The sequence below is a fragment of the Gymnogyps californianus genome, chromosome 4 (assembly GCF_018139145.2).
Source record: "Gymnogyps californianus isolate 813 chromosome 4, ASM1813914v2, whole genome shotgun sequence".
NCBI lineage: Eukaryota > Metazoa > Chordata > Aves > Accipitriformes > Cathartidae > Gymnogyps > Gymnogyps californianus.
The window spans coordinates 7,703,337-7,728,896 of record NC_059474.1 but is presented as its reverse complement, the minus strand read 5'-3'; the positions used below and the strand labels follow the sequence as shown (position 1 = coordinate 7,728,896).

The following is a 25,560-nucleotide window of genomic DNA, read 5'->3' as shown; positions in this document are numbered from 1 at the left end:
ACTTCAATCGTGAAGACTGCCTGAAAGCACCACATATCTGGCATTATAGAGGATTAAAACTAATTTTAGGACAGCCTTCTAATGCTGTTGGTATGGCATAGTTAGCCTGCAGAGACCGAGTACTAAGGAGTTTCAGGAACTAGTAATTGTAAACTTTAACAAACAGGATCTCAGCATTTTAAATCCTTCATTTAGGACATGTTTCAAAGCTGTATAGCAATAACCTAACCAGGATCGTGGAGACTGAGGATGTGCCTAAGTGTGGTGTTCTCAGAAGTAAAGCCTTTGCCGTAAGAGATGCTCCGTCTTCCTCCCTGGGGAAGGAATGACTTTTCCGATACCTTTACATGAGGTTGGAAAAGCTCTTCTTGATGCATTTCTCAGTAGTGGAAAATATCCATGCAGGAAAATACTTTACCACGTGTATAGCTTCAGACCTTCAAGTCCAATGGGATTCACTGTATTCCTAAATTCAAGCAAATACTTAAAGTTATTCAGCAGGCACAAAATTTTGATAAGCAGTGCCCATCTATCAGGTAAGACACTTGCCTTGTGTACTTAAGTAAATTTTCCGTCATCCTAAATGTACTAGAAATCTTTGTGTACTCCAATAATGATGACTGCTGAAGTCTGACTAGTTAAGGAATTAATTTGGTGTAAATATTCCCCTATGTAGGTAATCTGTTTTTATTACTTTTAACACCAAAATCAGCAACATATTTGAAGAAATAAATTACAAAGCAAGGAGAAGTCTAGAAAGTAATTATTACGGATACGGTAGTGAATTCTCTAACCACCACTTCAATGATTTTTTTTTTTTTGTTACTTTCGGTTATGCTTTATAAAACATGTTTATAGACTATGTCAGCAATGTTCTTCCTCAGTTGCTGTTGCAAAGACTATTTTCGCAGTTTATCACAAAATGCCAGATTTGCTCAGCATGTAATTTAATCTTATGCTTGGAAGGATCCACATTACTTGGTTATCATGAAATTATTCTTTAATAAAAATGTATGCTTTGTGATCTATATTTTATTAATTTAGTGAGTCAGTTTATCGATTGTTGCAGATGCCATGAATGTATAATTTGTCACAGTTATTGGTTGCCTGTCAGCAGTTCGTAGCACCACAGAGTTCTTGGCTCTTGGGGCACCTTAGAAATAAGCCTTTCTTGATCTGCCAAAGAAAAGCTTTCTCCTGTAAATTATCATCAAGACTTCGGTTGATATCAGGTCTATCGCTTCATGGCATGTATTATCCTGTATTAGCCAAACGCTATGAACAAATTAATAACGTGGCCTGTTCAGGCAAGAGTTTTCAGCAAATACGATTTAGTGATTTTAAATGCTGGGGATGGATGAGGTCAGCAGGAGTACAACATTAGAAATGGGAGGCGCAGATTTTCTCAGTATTTTAGTTCACTCTAAACTTAGGAATTATTAGGGTCACTAGACTGGAAAAACAAAAGAAAATTCTGAGCTTTTTTTATCCCCTCTTCTGCAATTGATAGTTTTCTGCTGTAATACACAGCAGTCATGAGTTTTGTTGATTGACAAGTTTATTTTTATGAACAAATGTTAATGAATTTCAATGTTTAAAAAATAAGACTATGCATTCAATATTTTTTGTATTAGTAAAGCAGATGTTTATTTCCAAAATTATTGGACTTAATAAGAAAGTTTACTTTGCTAATAATTTTGCAGTGGGGATACAGCGTGAAGCTTTGCACGCTGAAGTCATGCGGTTGAAGCATCTGCTGGTTTCGTTTTGGTATTTTTAAAGGCTGGGTTCGGCACCCAGGAGCTTGTTCTAGTCGTGCACCGAGGTGTGTATCGTGTTAGTAAAAAACGGTGGCTGAACAGGCACTCTTCTGCGCCTCAGATTTTAGCTGGAGTAGTTGTGGGGTTTTTCATCCCCTCGTCTTTTGGGATTCTCTAAAATATTACTCTGGTGCTTAGCAGCAATCGGTATGGCTTTACGCAGGGGCATCCCTTCACACTTAGCAGAACAAGTTCGCCGGGGGGGGCTCCCGAAGTTGTTGGTCTGTATGATGTACGCTTGGGTGGGGGGTTATGTAAAAAACATCTGGAAAAAGCCCTCCCTTCCTCCCCCCCCCCCCCCCCCCGAAGGAACAAGGGAAAGAAAAAAAGGGGGAGGGGACAAAAAAGAAAAAAATAAGGAAAAAAGAAAGAAAAAGGGAGGGGAAAAAAGGGGGGGGGGGAAGGAAAGGGGGGGAGGAAATAGAGGGAAAAAGGGGAAAAAGCGAAAAAAAGGGGGGTTGGGGGAGAAGGCGGCAGAGCCGGGGCTGGGGCGCTGACCCCTCGCCGGCGCCCGGGGCACGTTCCCCACCTCCGCGGCGGCGGCGCTGCGCTCCGCTCCCCTCCCCCCCCCCCCCCCGCCGCCGGCCGGGTAATGAGCTGCGCTGGGGTTGGCGGAGGGCCGGCGGCGGGCGGCCGCCATTGGCTGCGGGCGGGAGGCTCTCCGCCCCGATTGGTCGCGCCCGCCTGCCCCGTATTTTCAGCAGCAGCAGCGGCGGTGGTGGCGGCGGCGGCGGCATATTCCGGTGGGGAGCCGGCGGCGGGGATGCAAGGTGGGTGGATGGGTGCCCGTCCCTACCCGGGTGCGGCGGGCAGTCGGCACCCCCGTCCCTCCTCACCGTCCCGAGGCCGACTCGATTGATTTATCCTTTTTTTTTTTTTAATTATTATTTTATTATTTTATTCCCCCCTCCGGCGGCGCGTTGGGCGGGGTGCCTGCGCTCCCGGGCTGCGCCAGCGCGCAGCGGTGCGCTGGGGCCGGCCGGGGGCAGCCGCAGCCCCGCCGGCGCCGGGGAGCCCCGCGTCCTGCGCCGGGGGGGGCAGCGGCGGGCGCCCAGCCTCTGCCTGCCAGCGCACCCCTCGGTTCGGGTTTTCAGGGCTTTTTTTTGGGGGGGTAAGGGGTTCTTTGTGCGTGGGTGGAAGGGCTGGGTGTGCGTGTCCCCGCGGGGGGGCACAAAGGCCGTTGTTCTGTAGAAGTTTGCCCAGCCAGCGCCACCGGGACGGGTTTAAAATGCGAGATGCCACCAGCACAGCTCGGGTCAATTATTTTATGTAGAATCGCTGTAGTTATCTCCGCTGCCGGGTGGAACCCGGCGCTGGGTTTCACCGGTAGCATCCGGAGAGACCGGAGGAGGTTTCTGGGTGCTGTGTAACCTTTTGCCTGTTCTGCTGATGCTGCGCAGGTTTGGGTGGCGATGGGCTAAAATTAACTTTCTGAACGCGGAGTTTGCGCTGCGGGTTTCTCTAGTTTTAAAATTGAGGTTCGCGTGTGTCGAATGGCAGAAAGTCAATCGGAATCGGCTCGGGCTGTCGTCAGATCCCTGCTGAAAATCCTGGATCCTTCCCATAAGTTATTTCTGTGGATTTGTTAAATATTAAATTGCTATTTCCCCTTCAGTTTGAGATTATAGCTAATTGGAAATTGACGTGACTGTGTGTTGTTATCTGAACATATTTTGTTTGGTTTAAATTTAAAATAACAAATACGAAGTTAAATACCCTCTATTTTTATCTTGCCTTGTAAATCTGTTACGTGGTTCAGGGACAAATTTGGCTCTATATTATTTTGTAACATATCTAACTTCATTTCTTTTTCATGAGGTGTTTTACAATCAACTGTATTTATTATGTTTTTTTCTACATATTTCATCTCATATTAAAACTGCATCCACCTTTTTAAGTTCTGAGTTTCCTAGCACTTTTCATGGCAAAAGTTATTTCAGACTGAAATCTGTTTTAAGACAGAAAGATCTTCTGACAGATTTTGCAACTTTTCTCCGTGGCATTTCGTCTGGGTAGCGTTGCAGTTATGATTGGGTTGCGTGCTTTCTGTGCCATCTAGTAGTTAGCTAGAAATCTAAATATATTGTGTGGCATCCCCAGCTGGAGGCAGTACTTGAAATTGTAGTATATTTGCATGATCATTTCTGTGATGTAAGTGAACAGTGGAAATTTTAGATACCAATACCTGATTTGAGCAGGTTAAAAATCAGTGCCTGAATGTTTCTTTCAAATAAAATTGCTACTGAACCTTTAAGGTGCCTTATATAGAAATTTGGGTTAAAATCAGTGGTGCTGTCTGTGAAGTCAGTGTGATCTACACCTGAGTTTGGTCGCAATGCCATTAACCCCTTGTTGTGCATCGTAGAGGAAGAGGGATGCTTGTGGGTCCAGGTCTATTGCTAGGCCTAAAAACTTCTTTTTTTTTTTTTGTTTTGTTTTGTTTTGTTTTGTTGCTAGCCTGAAGCTGTAGGAAGCAGTAAATGTTTTTCCAGGGAGTGACAGGAGAATTTCAGTCTGGCCCCACCGAGCAGAAGCAGCCCCTGCACCTCTGGGGCATGAGAAGCAGCCGGAGGAGCTGCACTGCTGCAGGTTCCTGGGTGCTTGCCTCTCACCCATGCACCCATGGGTGCACAGGCAGCCTCACCACCAAAAGGGACCATGCCAGCGTGATCCTTTTGTAAAAAATAATGATGAATGGAAATGGCACCTGTTGCACCACCGGTGATTTGTCAGCTCCTAGGAAAAAACTGCATACCTGCAGTTTTATGATTGTCTTTTTATGATTATCCGAATCACTTAGAATCATCTAAAATGATAGATACCTAGGGAGTTTAAATTGAATTTAACAGTGTATTATATTCAAATGATTGTGAATACTTGAGTATATGAGAAATGTAGATAGTTAAATATAAAGTATTTTTTATTATGAAATAAATAGTATTTATACAAGTGATAAGTACTTTTAAAATGAAGCCAGCTACAGTTCAGTAACTACTGTTTAAAAGTAGAAATATCCATGTGTACATTTTATTGTGTTTTGATTTCATTACATAATGGTTGCATAATTTTCATATTTATATAAACTTTTTTAGAGCATCCTGAGAAAACAGACAAAATAACATCTATGCCTAGTCGATACCTACTGAGACTTCTTCAGCCTAAATAGCAAATTCTGATTTCTAGTAGTGTGTAAACAAACTGCAGCCAGGCTGGCAGGCGTTGCCTGCTTGTGGTGGTAACAGAAATATGAAAGATGACGTGAGTACTGCAGAACTGAATTACCCCTCCACGCCTCCTGCTTGTTTTCTCACCCAGACAGGTGAGACAGAGCAGATGAAGTCTTTTCTTTCCCTTTTGCACAGTACCAGATCACTTATCTGTTACCACATACAGATCCAGTGGCCCCACAGAGCTGAAGAAAACCTTGTTTCTTACTTTTGCACTTAAATTAGTAAATATTAGTAAGCGTAGACTATTACCTAAAGGAGACGCATGTTATTAAAAAAAGTATTTTCCAAATATAAATAGATAATAAACTCTTAATAAATGTTTTTCTAAATAACCAAACATAAAAAAAAATCAGGCTAGAAAAAGTAAAACTCAGTTGGTTTTTTTTTTTTTTTTCCTAATTAAATGAGTTGGATAACAATTTAGATCTAGTAGTAAGAAGATTCATATGGATACAATGAATCTGCTAAATATAGATTACTGAAGGATCAGCATCAGTAAATGCATAAATCATGAATTTATTAAAAAACAGTCTCTGAATTACCTATCTTTTACCTACCTATGTGTCTGAATCAAAGGATCAGCGTTTTTGGCAGGTATCATTTAGTAGTTTTGTTGCTGGGTTTTGGTTTTTTCCTTTATCGTGACCTTGCTGGATGGAGAGAGAATATTTCCTTGGTAAAGCATGAGGGATTATTGACTTTTTAAGGTGGTAGTTTCTGTCTGATAGCAATGCGACTTATAGTAGCACTTTTCCCTGATAGCAGCAATGTTTATTTCAAAAGTATAATTTTCATATTTAAACACATGCAGTGTTAGATTGGAAAACTTTTATTGACAATTGCGTGGCATGTTTGTTTTTAAATGGTTATGTTGAATGACGGCAGAAAAATTAATTTGTAGTTTTTAAAGATCTGTGATTTTTATATCTGTTATTTAATAGAGCTGTAATGTTGTCACTGAGAGCTGCCAGTTCAGTATAAAGTGCAATGCGTAACATTTTTCTGGTGGTAGAGTTGCTCTAAGTGGAGAAATAATTTAAGCGGTACAAGGATTTTTATAGCCCTCTTGTCACAATTAACTGTGTTTATGAAATATGAATTTACACAACATCTGCCTTTTGGGGCCGGCGTTCCCATCAGAGCCTGCTCGCTTCACAAACCAGCAGCGTCGTGTCTAAAGCATCATGGCAGGGCAGGATGGACTGGAACCTGTGCTGGGGATGGACAACCAGGGCAGTGAAATGATTCACTTGATAGATATTGTTGGGAAACTTGTGCAGGAAATGCAGATGCTTTTAAGTATAAAACCTTTCGGTTTCATTTTAGGAGGGTGACTTGCTTAGGCGCAGCAAGGTCGCTGACCCGTAACTGGCTCATCCCATTCTCGCTCTCGGCGGTCTCTCCTTGTCCCCCTAATTCCTGAGCTAGTGCGTAGGCAAAAAGAGTGGCAAGTGTGGCACACCGGTGGGGTGGGATTTGGGGTCTGGCACACACCGTTACAATTTATTTTGGAGAGAACAGCACTCTGTTTCCTGAAGCTGAAGATGAGAAGTTGCAATGAGATGGGTGAGGCCAGCTGGACCTTGCAAGATGTGGGGTTCATCATCAAAGAGATGGGTTGTCTCCTCAAGGCCCTCCTCCTTTACATAAGTGGTTACCCGCTTAACGGAGGCTAGGGCTTCAGGCAGAAGGGAAGAGCTGGCATTTTGTATGGTCACACCTACGAAATTTGTGTTGTCATGGACCACTGTGTCTTTTTTTTCTCCAGCACTTGGTGTTCTGCCTCTCACCCCTCCTGGCAAAGCTCAGAGACTGTCATTAATGTCTAACTGGTAAAATTTTTGTAAGCATCGCAGCAAAGGCAAGTTTACAGGAGGACAAAGTAGCTTGAGAGATATTGATGCTCCTCCTCTGTAAGGGATGGCTTGGGGGGAAAGATCAGGAGGTGCTTTAGGAAAGATGCAGTTTCCCATCATGGGCCAACTTGGGGCACAAGTAGCTTTTCATGCCAGTGAAAAATGGGCACAATGGTGAGAGACTGTGAAAAACCTTAAAAATAATTCTGTACCACTTCTCCGACTTTTCGTACATCACCTATCTTGACTGGTAGACTTTTCAGATCTGGCACTGTCCCTCAGGGCAGAAACTGTGTCATGTGTAAAGTCTGAACCTAGCTGGCATGTCGGGATACGCAATATTCAGTACATGGAAATTGTTCTGAAATGTTCACAGTAAGTGCCGGTGGCACAGCATCCTGCAGATTTTGAGGCACAATATTAAGAAATGAGTACTCAAACTAGAGGTTGTACAACTTGGAAAGTCTGATGTGACGATTTGGTTGGGCTGTGGAAGCGATCTAAATGCTCACTGCTATTTTTGCCATCGTTACTCATGGCAAAATAATTGAGGCCATTCATAAAGCAAGCTGTGTTGTTGTGAAGAATAGCAGCAGACTGTGCTGTGTGTTACCTTTACATCTGAATTTTAGAAGATGAAGTAAAAATAATACCAAGTGTTGCATCTTGATGAAACCATTGAGCAAACCCTCCTTGTTCATGTACAGTTATTTAGTCCAGGCTTCTGCTGCTGCCTCCTGAGGCTTTACTGCTAATTGTTCTCTTTCAATATTTGCAAATTATTATGATTGCTAGGTCAGAGTGAAAAATTATGTGCAACAGGTCGTTGTTATAGTGGAGATCAATCATATTATCTTAGAGCTAGTTTAATCTGGTGAAGGAAAGAGTCCAAACTAGTTCATTATCTCTTCTTTGGGTTATCCCTCTATAAAATGGGAATAATCATCATCATAAAAGGTGCTTTAGGACTTATTAAATATTTCTGAAGCACTTAGGAATCATAGTTAAAAAAATAATTGCCTAGTAAATTGTCTACTTAATAAAATGTAAAAAATAAAAGATCTAGAGTATATTAGGCTTCACAATCATTTAAATAGATTCATGTAGTTTATTTACCTACTCAGTGAGAACTAACAACCAATGAAAGCAAATAGTTCTTTGGGAGAACTATATTTGCAAAATGAAATTATTTAAATCAAGGTTTCCAGTTCACTAGTTTAAATTACTTTCACATTTATGATTTAGGCTTTGATTTAAATCGTACTTTGTACTGTTAATGTTCAAAATTTATCATCAACACTGAAGCTGTGAACACAAAAGACGTTCTTGGCAAGACTTGCAGAATGTACTGTCAGTACATTTCTCTGGAATACTAAAAATTTAGAAAACAAAACCTTCCTCTCAGCACTTAGGACGTTTGATATCTGGGGGAAGAAAACAAAACAAGCTGCAAACGATTGTATTTTAGTCAACAGGCTAATGGGTGGCCGTTCCAGTGGCCTTAATATAGGAATGAAAGGGCTGGGTAGAAGTACTGCCAGCACATGGCTTTGTGGTCATCGATCTTTTTAGAATCGGAGGAATATCTATGAAGATTTTCTTGAATAAATAACATCAATCTCTTCATCAAATATAAAAGGACTGATAATGTTTGCCATTGCTTTTGTTGATTAGGAGTAATACCAAGAAAGAAACTTGTTCTGCATTACCAGCAGAAATACTGCGGAGTCGAAAGGACTTCCTACAGCTTTTTATTCATTTATTGTTCTGCCTAGCAATTAGATAAACAAAACCTCTTTAGATTGTCTTTACACTTGACAGATTGGCATTTGTTTTTCTCTCTGTTTAAAAAAAAAAACAAAAAACAAAAAACAACCAACAAGCTGAGATTTTCTTCAGTCAGGAAGGAAGTTTAGACCAAAGTTTCCAGAATTCGTGACTCTTATTCTTGTGTTACTGCAGCTGGGAATATGAAGGGGAAAGTGTGTGCCTCAAATGAAAATTGTGTGTAGCCTTGCAAGCTGTGCAAGGCTGTAAATCCTCAAACCAGCTCTGCTTCCCAGCAGTTTTACACGGATCCCGGTGCAGCCACAGTGCTGCGTGGTCCCAGGGATGTGGGAGCCATAGGTGATGCTCAGGCAAGCGCATTGAGAACATGGTGCACTTACCTCTTCTGCTTGATCTCTTCCGGATGGTGAAAGGGGATGGACTGCTTGCTTTTTTCACAGGACCCATATATGCTCAAGGATTTCCCAAAATTAAATGCCTGTGAAATTAGGAGCAGAGGAATGGCTCTGGACAGGGACTTATTAGCCCTTCACTTGCCTTCAGGAAAGATTGCAAACAGGGATGTGATTTGCACCCGTTAAGAAACGGCAATTTCACCTTTAAATAACGATGCTTTAAATTATGATTTGCATTTGTATCTTTAAGGAGTAAATACCAGATTGCATATGTAGGTACTATAACTAGTTACACAAAAATTAAAAACCTGCCATTACATTACTCAGTTTAAAAAAAAAAAAAAGAGAGAGAGAGAAAAATAGTCTAGTAGGCTACCGCCATTTGATGTATGGATACCTAAGCTAGATTTTAAAAATTCTTAGTATTTTGAAATACTGTAATGTTTCTGAACTGTTGAATTGCTGTTTGAATGATCCATATTTTAATTGTAGTTTTGTACCTTCCTATTTTCATTCTTATTCAGAATATCTTTAAATAGAATAACGTCTGAGTTGTTACTATGATATATTGGTACCACACTTTGAAAACCAAGATGAATAATCGTATATCCTATCCTCTCCAAAAATAAAAGAAATCAATTTTCTGCTGAATTGTTCAAAAATGTTTCTTAGCTCCTTTTGTGTGTACCCACTTCAGTGACCAAAATGTCAGTGGAGACTTTGTTTAAATGTTTTTTCTGTATTTTTTTTTCCCCCCACTCCCACCCACACATACACCTGTTCATCTAAGTCTTTTGGGCCAGACATTGGTTTATTTGGTTGGGCTTTACGGCTTTTTTTCCCACCTTCATTCAGTTAACTGCTTGTTGTCAGTAGTTCTGGCACATCCCCTTGTTTTCTGCAGGCTGCCCATGGAAAAAAGGCTTGTTTCCAATGGCAAAGAGTTAATCTGGCTCGGAGTTAGATTAACTGTTGCAGTAGCTCATGATAAACATCTGTTGCAATACTCCCAGATGAGAACATTGCTTTCAAAAGTATTTACTGCACATTTTGAACCCATGCACTTTACTTGTGGTTTTATTTTTTTCCCCCCCTCCAATTACTAAATTCTTTCGAAAGGACATAAATCCAAAGAGTCTATCTCAGAGACTGTGTTTATTTTACGATACAGAGAAGGCAATGTGATTATTGAGTTATTGTTCGTGTGCTAGAGCCCCCGAGTATTTCTGACTGGAGCGCAGAAGCGTGTGCGTTCCTTAATAAAAACCAACTGGGGGAGGCGGCTCCTGGGAGCGCTGCCATGTGTGTCAGTGCTCCGCCTGCCAGCGTGCCGTGGAGTCCTTGGGATGCCGGTCCTCTGGGTGTTTTCCTCCTGCTCTGAATTTGGCAAGATAAGACTGGTGGGGAGGAGTAGAGTTTTCCTTGGACCTGGAACCCAAGGGTGGGTATATGGTTGGAAGGGATTGGCCAGTGGGACTTGGGACTTTGCCATTGAGGAAACCTTCTGCTTTTTCCCTTGGAATCTTTTGGTTTTTAAGTTTGTTTTTAAAGTTTTTTAGCTTCTTTTTAAAAAAGTTTTTAAATTCTAGATTTAGTGGATCAGATAATGACAATTTCTCCTGCAGCTGGCATTTGAAGTTAGGTCTTCCAGCAGCCACTTCTTGCTGTAGCTGAGGATCAGGAGCAAGCAAGCAAAGCAAGCTTTGGTAGGTTTTCCCAAAACATCAACAATCTTCTTCCCCACCCTGCCCAAACCACAAAACCTACCAGTGCTTGGTGTCTCTGGGAAAATAACATTGGAAAACAACATAGAATATCTTAAATGGTGGATGTTTCCCGACAAATTGTTTTTCTTTCTTATGCTAATAAGGATGATGCTCAGAAAATACCCGAGTACTTTACATATGTGCCGATCGCCACCAGAATTATCTTTCTTTGCATAGTAGTCCAACGAACGTAGATGATGAAATGGGAGACTACCACACAACAGAGCTGCTTGTAGTAAAATGCAAGAGTCTGTAATTTTACTTCTCGTTGATTTTTCTTAGGTCTGGTGGAAATGCTTGTTTTAGCAATAAATCTGTAAGAACAGCTGTACTGATTCAGATCGAGTGTGTCTAATTCAGTATCCTGTCTCTGATGGTGATCAGCAGCAGGTATCTAGGGGAGGGTACAACAGTGATAAAGTGATAAAATCTAAGGTGAGATTTCTTAGTTTACCAGTTTTATGGTGGTACCAGGATTTTCAGAATCTGCTTCCTAATCATAATGCTGAAATGACAGATGTGCGGTACTTAACAGCCTCAGCTTTCTCCTAAAACCATCATAGCGATAGGAGCATAAAAGAGGGAAAAACCCTGAAAAGTAATAGATAGTATGTAAAATAGAGCGAAAAAAATGGGATAAACCAGGAAAAAAGAAAAAAAGGGGCTATAATTACTGCAGAGTATAAAGAAATGGCAGAAAAAGGTTGGCTTGTTACCCAAGAGGCGAGGGCCTCCCGCACCGGTGCTCGCTGAGACCCTGCTCTGACAGGTTTTCAGCCATCACCTGCGTCACATCATTTGGGCCTGGGGAGAAGTTGGGCATAGCCAGGACGGCGAGAAATAGTTGGCCTGAGCCTGGTCCAAGGAAAGAAACATGATAGAGAGCAGAAGAATGAGCTGCGAGAGACTAAACAGATGGGAAAGGGGAACAGGAGTGATGGGAGCGTCAAAGAAACCTGTAGAAGCTCTGGATTATTCTTTGTCTGTAAATATCTGTCCATTCAAATTAATGAATAAGAAGTATTCTATGCGTAGGGAATATCTTCTGCAGGTTTGCACTGAATCCCTTGTAGCATGGCCATACTTTTCCCAGGCTTCAAGACACCCAGGTTTTATTTTTAGCGCTACCGTGGGTTCTGTTTTATGGCAAACCTGTTCCAGCTTGCTGCAGTCATTACTACTAAGGCCATCTAAATAGCAACTCAAAAATACTTAAAGCAATGTAAATAGTAATAAATTATTTTGTCTTTGTGTGGATTAAAAGGTACACCTAGGATGGGCTTGTTCTTGGATCAGGTTTTTTAATGCTATAGAGCAAAAGCATGATGAGGCTTACATTACTGGCACACAGATGTAATGGTACTGTACTTTAAATAAACAGACATGAAGGTGGTGTGACTAGGATGTTTTTGCTTTAGCATTCACTTTTTAAAAGTAGATTTTTGGGGAGCTTTTACAAAGGTGTATGGAAGACTGTTATTGACTGTCCTGGTTTCGGCTGGGATAGAGTTAATTTTCTTCTTAGTAGCTGGTACAGTGCTGTGTTTTGGATTTAGTGTGAGAATGATGTTGATAACACGCTGATGTTTTAGCTGTTGCTAAGTAGCGCTTATCCTAAGTTAAGGACTTTTCAGTTTCCCATGCTCTGCCAGCAAGCAGGTGTGCAAGAAGCTGGGAGGGAGCAGAGCCGGGGCAGCTGACCCGAACTAGCCAAAGGGGTATTCCATACCATAGGATGTCATGCCCAGTATATAAACAGGGGGGAGCTGGCTGGGAGGGGCGGATCATGGCTTTGGCATCGGTCAGCGGGTGGTGAGCAATTGCATTGTGCATCACTGGGGTTTTTTGCCTTTTTTTCCCCCCTCTTCTTTTTTTTCGTTGTATTCCTTGTCACTACAACTATTATTGTTGTTATTATATTTCATTATTACTATTGTTAGTATTATATTTTACTTTCGTTATTAAACCATTCTTATCTCAACTGACGAGTTTTACCTTCTTTCCTGATTCTCCTCCCCATCCCACTGGGAGCGGGGGGGGAGTGAGGGAGCGGCTGCGTGGTGCTTAGCTGCTGGCTGGGGTTAAACCACGACACTGTCTAAAGTGAACTCAAGAATAATACTGATGAAGAGGTGTTACAGTGGATGAGGAGGTGTTAGCAATCTGCTCACCAAAATAAGTCATATTGCAAGCTAGTATCAAACTTGACAAATTTGGGTTTTATTGTATGTATCAGGATGAAGAGAAGATGATGCATTTGAGTGCAAAAGGGCAAAAACCATCTTGAATTTAAACACAGTGTACATAATCCTGTGAGCAAGGGGATTTGGTAAAACCAGAAAAAAGTGGGTGCTTTATGGTGACCTTGTAGAAAGGATAGCTTCATCTGTAGGTAAAGACCAGGCAAAGGAAATTTTTCAGCTCGTAGACAAGGTAGATACAAGATCAAAAAAAATACAGACTGGTCATTAATAAATTGATATTTGATATATATGTATATAAATAAACATTATAAATTAATAGTATTGATATCATTGTGTATATATAATATTAGAACAAAGTTTCATATAATTAAAGGAAAACAATTCAGAAACAGCCTTACAATATAGGAGCGGGAGGGACTAAGAAACGCCGTGCGTTTCAGGATTGAGCTTCATTTACATGTTTAAGAGGATTATAGGAAATAGATCCTTTCTCAGTTCCCCAGAAGGCTTTTCCCAGCCCGGCACTCTCAAATGCAAGGAGCCTTGAGTCTGGGGCTGGTTTTCTCAAATATGTGCTGTGGAAGGTGCTTTGATTTACACCCTGTTGTCACTGTGGCAGCTGTGGACAGGAGGAGTACAGGAGTGAATTGTGCTCGCTCTTTCTGCTGAAGAAGTTTACCTTTTCTGCTGATTATCCCTGCTCCTGAAGAACCTGGGTCTTTATACGCTTCCTATTAGTAAATGAAATGCAACTTCCACAGTTTCTGCTCTCAGTAGAAAAATAGGAGCTCTAATGAGGTGTATATAAAATAATTTTTTTCAAAATATAATCTGGCATATGCTTGTTACTCTTACTACGTAGCTTTTTATCAAAAGGTTTGTAAAGCTAACATGCCAACATTTTGCGCTTCCTTCGCCCATTGCAACAATGTTTCTTTTGTTTTTTTAAAGATATCATACAACCACCTTAGAATAAACAAACATTCTCCATCTTCAGTCTGGATGCATTTTTAAACCACACAGAGGAATTTTTTATAGATGGTTTTATATTTTTTCTTCTGATACATATCTCCACATTTACCTCCCAGCTTTCCGAAGTCCTTTCTAAACATCCCAATGATTTCATTGGCATGGACAGATAATGGATGTGCTGTGTCTCTGTTACATATTTAAAATAAAAGAGAATTTACCCTTACGTTTCAACCTTCACTTAAAAAATTTTACTTTTCCTATATCCTCATACGTTGACTTGACTTTCAAAAGAAGATTCCTCAGAATTGAAGAGGAATGTGATGGCACATTTGCACATCAGTTTACAGTAACTTTTTACACTCAGACTTTATTACCTTCTATAATTTTGTTGTGGTTTCTTTAGAAAACAGAAATAGTCCTACACTTCTGTTTCTTAAACGCCTCTCGTACTTGTGCTGAGCTGTTAATGGGTCTGTTAGTGTTGTTAAAGTATTAACAGAAGAATAATAATTGCTGTGTTGTAATTGTATCAAGCCTAAAAAAGCATTCTCATAGAATATTAATGAGAGCCTTTTAAGATGTATGAATTATTGTTCTTAGGAAAGAAAATTAAACTACGGAAAAAAAAAAGTACCATTCTAGAGGAACATAATAATAAAAATCAATAAGCCTTCAATCTGGTCTTTAACTCCATTGCTCCTCCTCTCCTAACCCCATTTATGCTTCCTGTAGGTATCACAGAAATCTGCTCCACACCATATGTGCTCCGGTACCTAGGCACAACGGGGGGCTGGGAGCCGGGTGGCAGTTTTAACAATGAATTTTCTTTTTCTGTTTGTCTCGGCCTTAAATTACTTTAACCTTATTTAGTCTTAAAAACTGTGACTCTAGAGCTAATATTTTATGCAGCATTGAGAGGAACTGGAAGCGCTTTTCATTGCTATGCAAAATGCAGCTGGGGTATAGTGCAGAATTAACAACACTGAGCTATGCTGTTGAAAATGTGAGCAGTAGTTTATTTTCATTTCTGTCATTAAATATCTTATTACCATCTATTTGTTTTTTCTTTCCTCTCTCCTGCAGCACAAAAAAGGGTGATTACTAGAAGGTAGGAATTGCACAACTGCTGGAAACTACCTTAAATCAGTGACCTTCGGTTGACCTCTGCAACCGCTGGTGTGAGCCGTGGTATTTTTTTCAGAGCTAAATTAATACCTCTGCGATCCTCTTTCTTTCATCAAATCTTACTCAACTTTTATACTGAGTTGCTGACTCGCAAGCAAAATCCAAATATAGGAATAATTAAAAAAAAAATTATCTCTTGTAAATATAAAGACAGTGCATCAGTACACAATAAAGCTATAGACATGTTTCCTGGGACTTCCTTGAGCATTAAAACTTTGCAGTTTATGTAGCATAATATAATTTTCCAAATGTTTTTGGTAGCAGTTATTTCTAAATAGGCAAATGAGCTTGCGGTACTTGGCTTTTTGCGGACCCGTTGATCTGAATGAGAAATACGGAGCAAACTTCAGGTTCATCGTTTGTTTTGTGAGATTTCTAAGGGGCTTCAGTTTATATTCTAACACATGTAATTTCTTTTCCAGTCTCATGTACCAGCTCCTTGTCATCCTTTATTCTCCCCCGTCTGACATCAGTTTCTCTCTTGTCCATTTAAAACTGAAACCTGAAAAACTGCAGTTTTATACTTTATATTATTCTTCTACCCCGGAGCTGTTTTTAGTGTCTTTATTGCAAGTAGACAGATGGTGATATTTGGTTTCCTGTCAGTCTTAATGAATATAGATAGGAGTGATAAGAACATTTGCTTCATTTAGCAAACTTCCTTTTCTGGCTTTTAATTAATGAAGTGCTCACTGGTGTGCCGCTGCTTTTGTACGTAGTACAGTTAAATCTTATATACGATTCAACTTGTAGTGTCAGATAATAAAAGAGGATGAAAATAACTTCTTCTCTCAATGTCTGTTAAAGTTTGCTTCCACAGACTTTGAATACTGCAGACATCAGAAATGTAACGTGCCTGTATGAGCCGCCATGGCAGCATCCTTTGTTTCTTTGTATTTTGGTAATATTTTGTTTTTATAAAAAGAAACTGAAGGAAATGGCTTGCGTTTGGTGTTGCAGTTAACCTTGGGTGAGGTTCAGCTCAGCTTTGGAGCAATTTGCTTCTCATGCAACTTCTTAAATAGAATAAGCTCCACAGCAAAAATTTGATAAAAGAGAAAAGAAAACCTTGGCTTTTCAAGCTTTTTTGCTGCATTTTGTCCTGCTTTGGAGAGAACTGGAACATTAATCCTAATATTGATTTTCTTTTCAGATAGTTTGATTTCTGTGTTAGCTTAGCACAGACATTATTTTAGATTCTTGTAAACTATTTTAGAGTCCATTGTTCTTAAGATCTTTCTCCAATGTTTAACGCTAAGGTTTTTTTTTCCTTTCTTTTTGTGTATATGGTGGTTTTAATACAGATTCAGTATCGGTGCTTGTAGCCTAAGTTGTTTAAGTAATTTCTGCCTTGCCATAGCAGTTTGAATTCTTTAATGGTAAAAGTAACCATGTCTGTGTGTGCAAAAATATTTCGGTGGGTAAAGCCTGAGTATTGCCTGTAGATACAAAATCTCTGCTTTAGCTTTGTAGCTCTAATAGGTTAAGATGTTACTAGATGGAGAGGAATGATTTGGGGTGAAGGACAAGAGGGTGATCATTGGGAAGATTATTTTCTTAAGCATCTGACTATTGCTAATTCTGAGGAAACTGATTTTAAACTTTGTTGTATCTTAGTATCCCTCTTTCCTGAGTTAAAAAATGGACTCAATTTTGTACTTCTTTTCAGGACTTTTGTTTTGTTGTAACCTTATAAGGATAGGATTTGGTTCCCTGATGGCAAATCTGTGCAGGAAAAAAAGTTGGTTTATTTTAGAAAGCGGTTTTAAAATACTCCAACAAGCCTGTCAGGAGGCAGAAGTAGTAGTTATTTTGTATTATTTCTTGTGTCTTTCTGAAAATGTCACTAAGTGCAAACCTTGTTCCTCTGGAAAACTTTTATCTCAGTGAAAAGTACCTCTAATTTAAATGAGTTAAAAACAAACAGAAAATGTTTTCACTGATGCATTTGGTTGGTGAAGGCAAATAATCACGTGGTTGTGCTAGGTTTATTGCATGAATGATATTACCTCTGCAAACGAACAGTGACTGAGGTTTTGAATGTGTCCTTCCTTCCCGAAGGTCACAAGTAAGAAAATAAAATCACAAAAGGATGCCCCAAGAACAGCTTATGTTTAAATAAAAAATCACTTTCTGTATTTGCATTCAGTGTCGGTAGCTTAACAGTTCTCATTCTGGTGTCGGTTTTTGCAAGGGTGACGAGGAAAGACTTGCTAGCCATTTTAGAGAGAAACGAGGAGGATCTCTGTTGGCAGCTCTAGCACGGTGCCTTCTGCTTGGGTACCTGGAAAATGGCTCACGTGCTGCAGGAACAAAAGCTGTGTTTCAGATCCCAGGCATGTTCATGTACCCTGTTTTTATTATGAGTGTCCTTTCTTCTGAACCAGAAGTTAAACTTCTTCCAGACAACAGTGCAGAATGCCAGGGTTGGTTTTAATCTATATTATTGTCCTTGCAAAAATCAGTGTAAACAAAAAATGTATCATGGTGCCTCAGAATTTGTAGACAAGAACATTTTAATGTTGTTAGTTACAGTATTAAGGTCTTGCTTTTATTTCTTTCTGGTTCCTTGTCATCCTTCAGGAAACAGAACCGCGTGTCTTCCCTCTTATAATAAAAGAATGTTTTCTGATGCATCTAAACTGGTATGCACCGCTGTATTTGACATACATATTTGTGAATTTTATATGAAATCCATGCTTGAATTAATGTGAAAAGTAAACAGATTTGATTCAGACTGAATAAAGCCTTTTCCCTCTGGAATGAGACCATAGTCTATATTTATGGGGTTTATTTTTCTTTCGTATTTGCTTCTTATTCTCCAAATAATTGTAGTTGCATGTTTCTCCTCTTTCAATATTTGCCAAAATCTCCAGCAGTTCTTACTGTCTCATATCTCCTCCAATCATGAGCCAGAAGGAAAAAGAAAGTCATCTCTGGAAAAGAAAACCCACAGGGCTCCATTCCCTTCCCACGCCCCATCATTTTCTCTCCACATTTTTGAAGATGTGAAGCAATTTAGATCAGCGTTCTCCATCGTTCCTTTTTCCTAACCTGATTCCTCTTCTTGCAGAGAGAAACAAAAGGAAGAAACAGAAGAGAAGTTGAAGAAGAAAGGAAAGAAAGAGAAAAAATAGTGGAGAAAATCAGAACAGAGTTGACTTTTCTAAGAGGAGTTATCCAGGAAGCAAAAAGTGCAGCTTCCCTCCTCTTTTTTTTTCTGTTTTTAGCCCATCCCAGATACTGCTATTTCGAGATAAGTGGGTCAGGCAAAAGGGCATAATTAATAGCAATTTCACAGTTGCTGTGGGTATGGGAGAGCCTAGTAAGAAGGGTGGACTCAAGGAAACGTTGGCAGACTCTCAATGGGAAGCTCCCAGCTGAGCCCCAGGTTGCCGTGCCCATTTTCTGCCACAAGACTTTGGGCCGTGCCAGCCAGGTGGGAGCTGGATTAAAGCGGGAATAGAGCAGATGGTGAAGTGCAGCACATCTAGAATTACCGAATGTAGTATGGGACAGTACGTATTTGTGGGAGCAGTTGGGGAAAGGATGGATCAACACTTTGAACAGGATTGTGGGGAAACAACCAGTAAAGTACTCTCACCAGTGACAACAGAAAGTGAGACGTCATTTTTTTTTATGTCAAAGATTCTGAGTTTATTAGTAAGGAGTATTTCTTCTGGTCCACGTGCGCCTCCAGTTTTTATTATCCTGCAGTGCTTTGCGTCCTCCAGTTGGTGATCATGTAGCATCGATGAGGCTTGTATGGGATATGATGCACATACTACAAGGACAGCAATCCGTGCGTTTCTGCTGAGAGATTAACTCAATTTTAGCATCTGAAGATAAGGAGAAGGAGATAACACATGCAGAGAGTTACGGTTTGAGTATGCTGCTGCTGAGGAACTTTTTTATTAGTAGGTAGATCTATGTCAAGAAGAAAATGTGAGCTATAAACCATACAGTGACGTTGCTGTAATAGAAGATGGAATGACAAACTACCTGCGTTCTTCAGATCAGCTTTCTGCGGAGTTTACATTTCATTTGCTTTTACTCTTCTTTTCTGATGGAGCGAGGTTACTATGAAACAGCCATACTGCATTGTGGTCAGGGCTAATGCCATGTTTTCGGATGCTCCTAAAGTCCCTGTGGTCCTTTCCGAGTCCTGGCACGGCGTCTTCTTTTGAGCAGGTGGAACCCCTTGGATTAATATTCCCAACAGCCTCTGTGCTTGGATTACATACCCCCAACATCACCTGCTTGTGTTGCCACCAGTGCCTTTTTGGTTTTTTTCAGGTGGAGAACATACTGCAAGAAAAGCTTTTATCTTGTTGAAAAGAAAATGCCTGAACAGGAGCTTTTTACATCCCTATGACACATTCAGCTCGGCCACCTTGGAAAGTCGGTCGGTGGGAGCAGCATGTCCTGGTTGCTGCAGTAGAGACTCAAAGATTTACTTCATCCAGCTGGGACCCTTCAGGGCTGGCTGTTCGGAGACCACCGAACTGCATCCCTTGCTGGAGATGAGTCGTTTGTGGGTGTGGACATTGCGCTTGCGGAGGACAGCCGGTGTATGGGATGGCCATTCCCTGATGTGGAGCGGGAGTGCGACACCTTGGGAAGACACTGTTTTATTTTGTTTGCCTCCAGGAAAACAGTAAATTAATGCTTTTAGGTCTGTAAATCTGCTTGTGGGTGCTAACGTATCACAAAGTAGCCGGCTATACACATCTCTTGCATTAAGCTGTTGAATGCAGAGCATCAGGTAGAAGAGTCTGAGAGGCTGGGGATTTTTTTTAGCTCAAGTCTATTTTTCAGATTTTCTGACATATTAGTAAACTCTGTCCTGCCATTTCTCCATATGGGTCTAATTTTATGGTATTGAACCTTTCTCCATTTCATGGAAAATAAGATGACGATTCTCTCTGTGGCTATACCCATGTTATGATATATTTTTGTTAAATAACCTGAGATCATTATTCACATGATTTGAAATATTTTGGAATTATTGTTAAAAAAAGCCAAAACAACTTTCTGAAGAATTTTGAAGGAAAAAATAAATTTCTCTGAAAGCGGTAGCTCAGTCATCAGCAGGTCTGTTCTGAGAACGAGAGTGGACATGCCCACACAGGGGCACATTTGATTGTCTGATAGGCATCAGTAACTGGTATTTTCCTTCACAAAAGACCTTCTTGCTTACTACTGAAGACCTTTATAGTCCATTCTTTCAAAAAGAACATTCTGAAAAAGTGCTTTAGAAATGTTAGTTATTATCAAAGACAAACCTTGGAACATTTTAGTTTTTCTAAATTACGGTATCAGTACAAAGGAGATAAATTGGAGCCGAAGGATGCTTTGCAGTTTCTCTCTCGATTATACAAAAGATTTGTGCATCTGTATTTTTTTTTTCCCGTATGTTGAAAGTGCCATATGGAGAGGTCACTCTATATTTCAACTTACAGATGAAGTAAGCTAGTAGTAGGAAACCACTCTAAAGCAAATGGTTTTTCAGCCAAAAAAAAAAAAAAAACCACCAACCCAGAAGTGCATTTGTCACTTGGTGGACTTTTATGCTGTTGACTGATAATAATGATTTGTGGTATTATAACAAAGAGACATTGATGTGGGATTTTTTGTTAAGGGAAAAAAGATTACATACTTAGGAATAATGCTGTCTATAAAAGCCAGAAATCTTGAAGGCGAATACAGCAAGGAGGCAAATGTTATTGTGTATCCTTAGTAGACAGAAAATGGAGGTGAGCAACTGTAATTACATCTTTTACACGCAATGGGGAAAAAATCTTGAGTTGTGCCTGAGTTGCCAAAAGGCAGTTAAATGCAGGGGCTTAGAGAGATGATGAAAGGAACAGGGGAAGAAAATAGCCAAGTAGTGATATTTGGCAAAGGCTTGGTGGAGGAACATGGTTTTCATCATTGGGAAAACATATAGTAGATGACTTAAAGGTCATAAGAAAGAATTGTGTTCCTTGTCAGTTTTTTAATTTGCAAAGTAGAAGTAGCACAACTTATGTCTAGCCAAAAAGGCCCAGGAAGAGTGGGAGACAGATTTCTGATGATGCTCTGCTGTGAAGCAGCGGCCTGATGGCATTATCTGCTGAGAGGAATAATTGGAGACTGCTTAAGTCTCAGGGGAGGATGGAGAGCGAAGTGATAGTTCTACTGTGATCTTATTGAATGCACGTTCTGTACCTCCGCAAAATTTAAAATTAGTTTCATCTTGGAGAAACACAGAGTTTGAGCTGTCAGCATAAAGATGATGGAGTTTGCTTAGATCAAGGAACAGGATGGGCAGAGGAAAAAGCAGGACATCAACATCTGAACCCCGGTGGATGTTGGAGGAGGAGGAGGACTCGTTTCTGGGAAGGGAGGGATGTCAGAAATAAAATAGAAGTGGGAAGGGATAGCCTTGGGAAGGTCAAGGCTGAAAAAACCAGAAGTGGTTAATACTGTGAAAGGACACGAGGAGTTTGAGGAGGGTGATACTGTTACGGACACTTTGGATGAGGAGGAGTTTAGCACTGACCACAGTTTGCCAAGCAAAGGTGGTGGAAACTGTAATACAGGGCTGGAAATCAAAGTCTGTTCTTCCTTAAAAAGGATTTCTCCTTTATGTTTTTAGACCTCTAATGGATTCTTGGTTTGAGAACGATTGTGGTTATTTTCTTCTTCTTTTTTCCCCCCTTCTTTAGGCCAAAAATAGAACTCTGTGTGAAGAGATGAAGTTTATTTCTTAAAGGAGATGTTTAATGCTAAAATGTCAGAACAATGTTTTGGTTTTGTTTCTGTTCCATTCCTCCAACCAAGAAAAGTCACATGAAATTTATCATTAAATCAGAGGGACAAAAAGGTTTTCAGCAGAACAGTACAGTGTCAGTACTTCGACTTAGAAAGGAATTGTGCAATTCCATGCTGTATTTTTCCTCTTGCAATCCACTCATCACAATATATTGTTCCCATTACAAGCCCATGCTTCTGGAAATCATGTCACTTTTAATGTTTTTTAAATTTCTTTTATCACAGATTTTTCAAATTGAGTATATCTGCTCCCTATAATTTCAAAGCGGAGAAAGAGACTTCCTAGGGCATGTTCTAGCCTTTCTATTTCAGTAACAAAGATCTGCAACTTGGTGGTAGAAGGCAAATGATTCATTTTGTCAGGAAAATGCCACTTTTCTAAGTGGTTGTCAGGGCACATCTAAAGCAAATACATAAAGATTAAAAGCAGTCGTCTTATGTAAATGTTCAGCAGGAGTACGGGAAGCAGATACTGAATCAACAGTCAAGAAACTTTGGATGGGTTGCAATAAATATCTTGCCACATATATTTGCAAAGTGGTGTGGGCTTGTAAATTGTGGGGCCGGTTGTGAGGAGATATCTGAACATCGTTGTTTTATACGAGGATTTGGATACCAATAAACAAAATTTTTTCCATGGCTTAAAGCAGCGTTGTGTAACTGCAGTGTAATTTTTTTCAAGCAAACCAGGTTGCAGTGAGAGGGAATATTAGTTAAAGCTCCTAGTGATTTGAAGAGTTGTGGAAATGCCTTGGAAAGTCGCTGCAGTTTATCAGCAGTATATTTTGGTGAATAAAGTATGGGGGTTGCTTTATACTTTCCTCACGAGTCAAGAAGACCCCTACAAGAGGCAGCGGAATAGCAACTGTGTTTCAAATCTTATCCATTGTTCCTTTTTAATTTGACTCTATGCCTTTCTAAATAAAAATGTATTTTATATAAATTTATATTAGATACATTTATATTGTATAAATATATTTCTCTATATACGTAAATTAGGTCAAGATAACAAATGCTCTTGGAATTGTACATTCTTCATGCCAAGATGTGTTCACTGATAAGCTGTAGACAAACAATTTTTCAGAGATCTATTAGAAATATTTTCATGAGCCTTTTCCCCTCAGTTTTGATGCTTTTCCAGAAAGAAGTCATTGCCTCTTTTATTCATAATTTAGTGTGATTATCTTTCATTGTCACAAAAGGGTTCTGACAGAAGGTTGTCCTAATATGAAAGGCTTTTTAGCTGGCGGTAGTAGGAGTCTCCCGCTGCTGGTCCATCAGGCTGCAGGAGGGGACCGAGGCACCGAATTCCCACCTGCTCATAGTGGAAACAATCTGACGGGAGCCTTTGAACTGAGGTCGTCGAGCACTTTCTTGGATGAAGATCCACTCTTCAGAAATTACTGTTCAAATTTGGAAAGTCCAGTCGACTTCCTTCCCACCTGGCCCAGTGCTAACCTTTCGCACTCATCCAGCAGCTTTCGCGTTGCTGGTTCCCCGGTCCCTTAGAAATCATGAATTTTGATTTTCATTTTAACTCTTTGTAGACCACGTAAGAGAAAAGAAAACCTGATGCAGGCTCTCCATGGTAGAATTCTGCCTTTTTTAACACCAGAAATACAGAGCTCAAGACAAGTACTGTTAAGTCAATACACATTTTCTTCAGTTAGCTTTGTCACAGCACTGGTTTATTTTTGGGGGGTGAGGATGTCAAGCTGTATAGAGGAATCCAGCATTTTTTGCCCAGCTCATTTCATTTATTAGGTCTTTTTGCAAATCTATTTTTGTCTTGATCCAGCTAGATCACTTGATGGTCTATCAGCAATTTGGTGCCTTCTTCATCCTGTCTAACTCCAGCACTTCCAGGGTGCCTCAAGGAAGTTTCATCCTGTTGATAAAGTACTGTGCTAACGAGGCACTAATCCATGCTGATTTATTTAAGCATTGTAAATGGCTTCACATCTCTTGACTGTTTTGATCATTAGCTGTTAATAAACCTTGACCACAACTTGGATTTGGTCTTCTAGTTGCTTGTGTTGCAGCATCTTTCTAGCACTGGTGGTACTATAGCTTTATGGCATTAGCTGGACTTCTTGACCAGTATATATGTTTCCCAAGTCATCAGAAATGAGTAGTGTACAAATTGCATTTTGGAGCCCTGTTTTGAGAAGGAGGTTGGGTTGGACCAGATGAGCTCCTGTGCTCCTTTCCAACTGAAGTTATTATAAGATTTTATGCTAAGGTTTTCTCTTAATCCTTAGTTGGCTGTTTCTTCTTTCCAGGTTATTGCCGTTCCACTGGTTGTTACTGGTGGTGTGTGGATCCAAAGCGATTCCTGGGTATTCAGCATTGACCATTAGTTTAGTAGACCAGCATTTATTTATTAATTACTATTAATATTTACTTTGCCCTATTACTAACACAACCAGAGGTCTTCTCTTGTTCATTTATCATAGACTTGACTGAAAGCTAGGTTCACCACTGAGGTTCCTCTACCCAGGCTCCATATATCTGATACTGTATTTCCTTAGCTGCATGCCCTCATTGTACGAGATCCTTACAGTATCTACTGCAGAGGCTGGAGTTAGTTTCTTGGGGGATTACAGGTCTCCTTCTTGTCAGGCTTTGCTTCTCCTTGGTACTGTCAGTCCCTCTCTCAAGCGTCCCACCTCGCCACTTCCAGAGCTCTAGCAGTTGGAGTTGGTGTTTTTCATGTGTTGCAGCAACCCAGCCAATTTGATTTCTTTGATCTGGCTGCAGCATTTTTTCAGAGAGATGGAATTAGAAATTTAAATTCACACTTGTTTAGAGTTTGTCTTGTTAAATGTATTTTTAGTTAGGTAAATCGCTTTTCCACTGAAAGCTGTAATGTAGGGAATCTGCGAGCCATATCTAATGGCAAGCAGGTTTTTGCAAGGATGATGATGATGAACACTACACAAAAAGGTGAAAAACATGTCTTCTAATAAGGGTGGAGATCCATGGAGTGATTGGGAAGCACAGTGTTGTCTACCCAGTATATGAATGGGGATGGAGGAAAGAGTGGCTGTTGAGGGTTTGTTAGAAATTGAATTGGTTTGTTCCTCCATTTTGGTGGCAGAAGATGTATCCCATCATCTGTACAACAGTCTGTGGCCAGATGATTTGCCTCTCAGGTGGGAGAATGGGTAGGGTCACTTGGCACATCAGGGGCATGTGGGACAGACAGCAGAGGGGAAGGTAATGCCTCCTTCCCTTAATTTTCTAAGTCTATTTTACTATTTAAAAAAGTAATAAAAGTTGACTTTTGCTTCTGTTAGAATTTAGAAGGTGAGAAAATACAAATGAGGAGGCAGTTGCTGACAATCTAAGGTTGATGGGTATGTCCCTTTTAGTCATATGTGTGGCAAACCAGAGAGTCACGTTTATTTTTGTACACGTTTATTCCTAAAAATTGGATATCTGGTTTCTTTTAATATCTTAAAAATTCTGTGTGTTCTGCGCAGTGGGTTAGCCTCTAGAGGACATATAGTTTGAGTGACTTTACTT

At 40.1% G+C, this 25,560-nt stretch overlaps 1 protein-coding gene across 7 annotated transcripts in view; it reads left to right on the top strand.

The window, feature by feature from the left end:
• The window catches only part of CTBP1 (C-terminal binding protein 1), a 245,339-nt gene that overhangs the window by 82,559 nt on the left and 137,220 nt on the right, over positions 1-25,560 (top strand). Inside the window, exon 1 of one of the 7 annotated variants that reach the window (XM_050896641.1) lies at positions 2,570-2,590. The exons of the other annotated variants lie outside the window; for them this stretch is intronic. The gene's annotated coding sequence lies outside the window, so the exon portion shown is untranslated. Of the gene's footprint in view, positions 1-2,569; positions 2,591-25,560 lie in introns of those variants that run through there. 7 annotated transcript variants of the gene reach the window in all.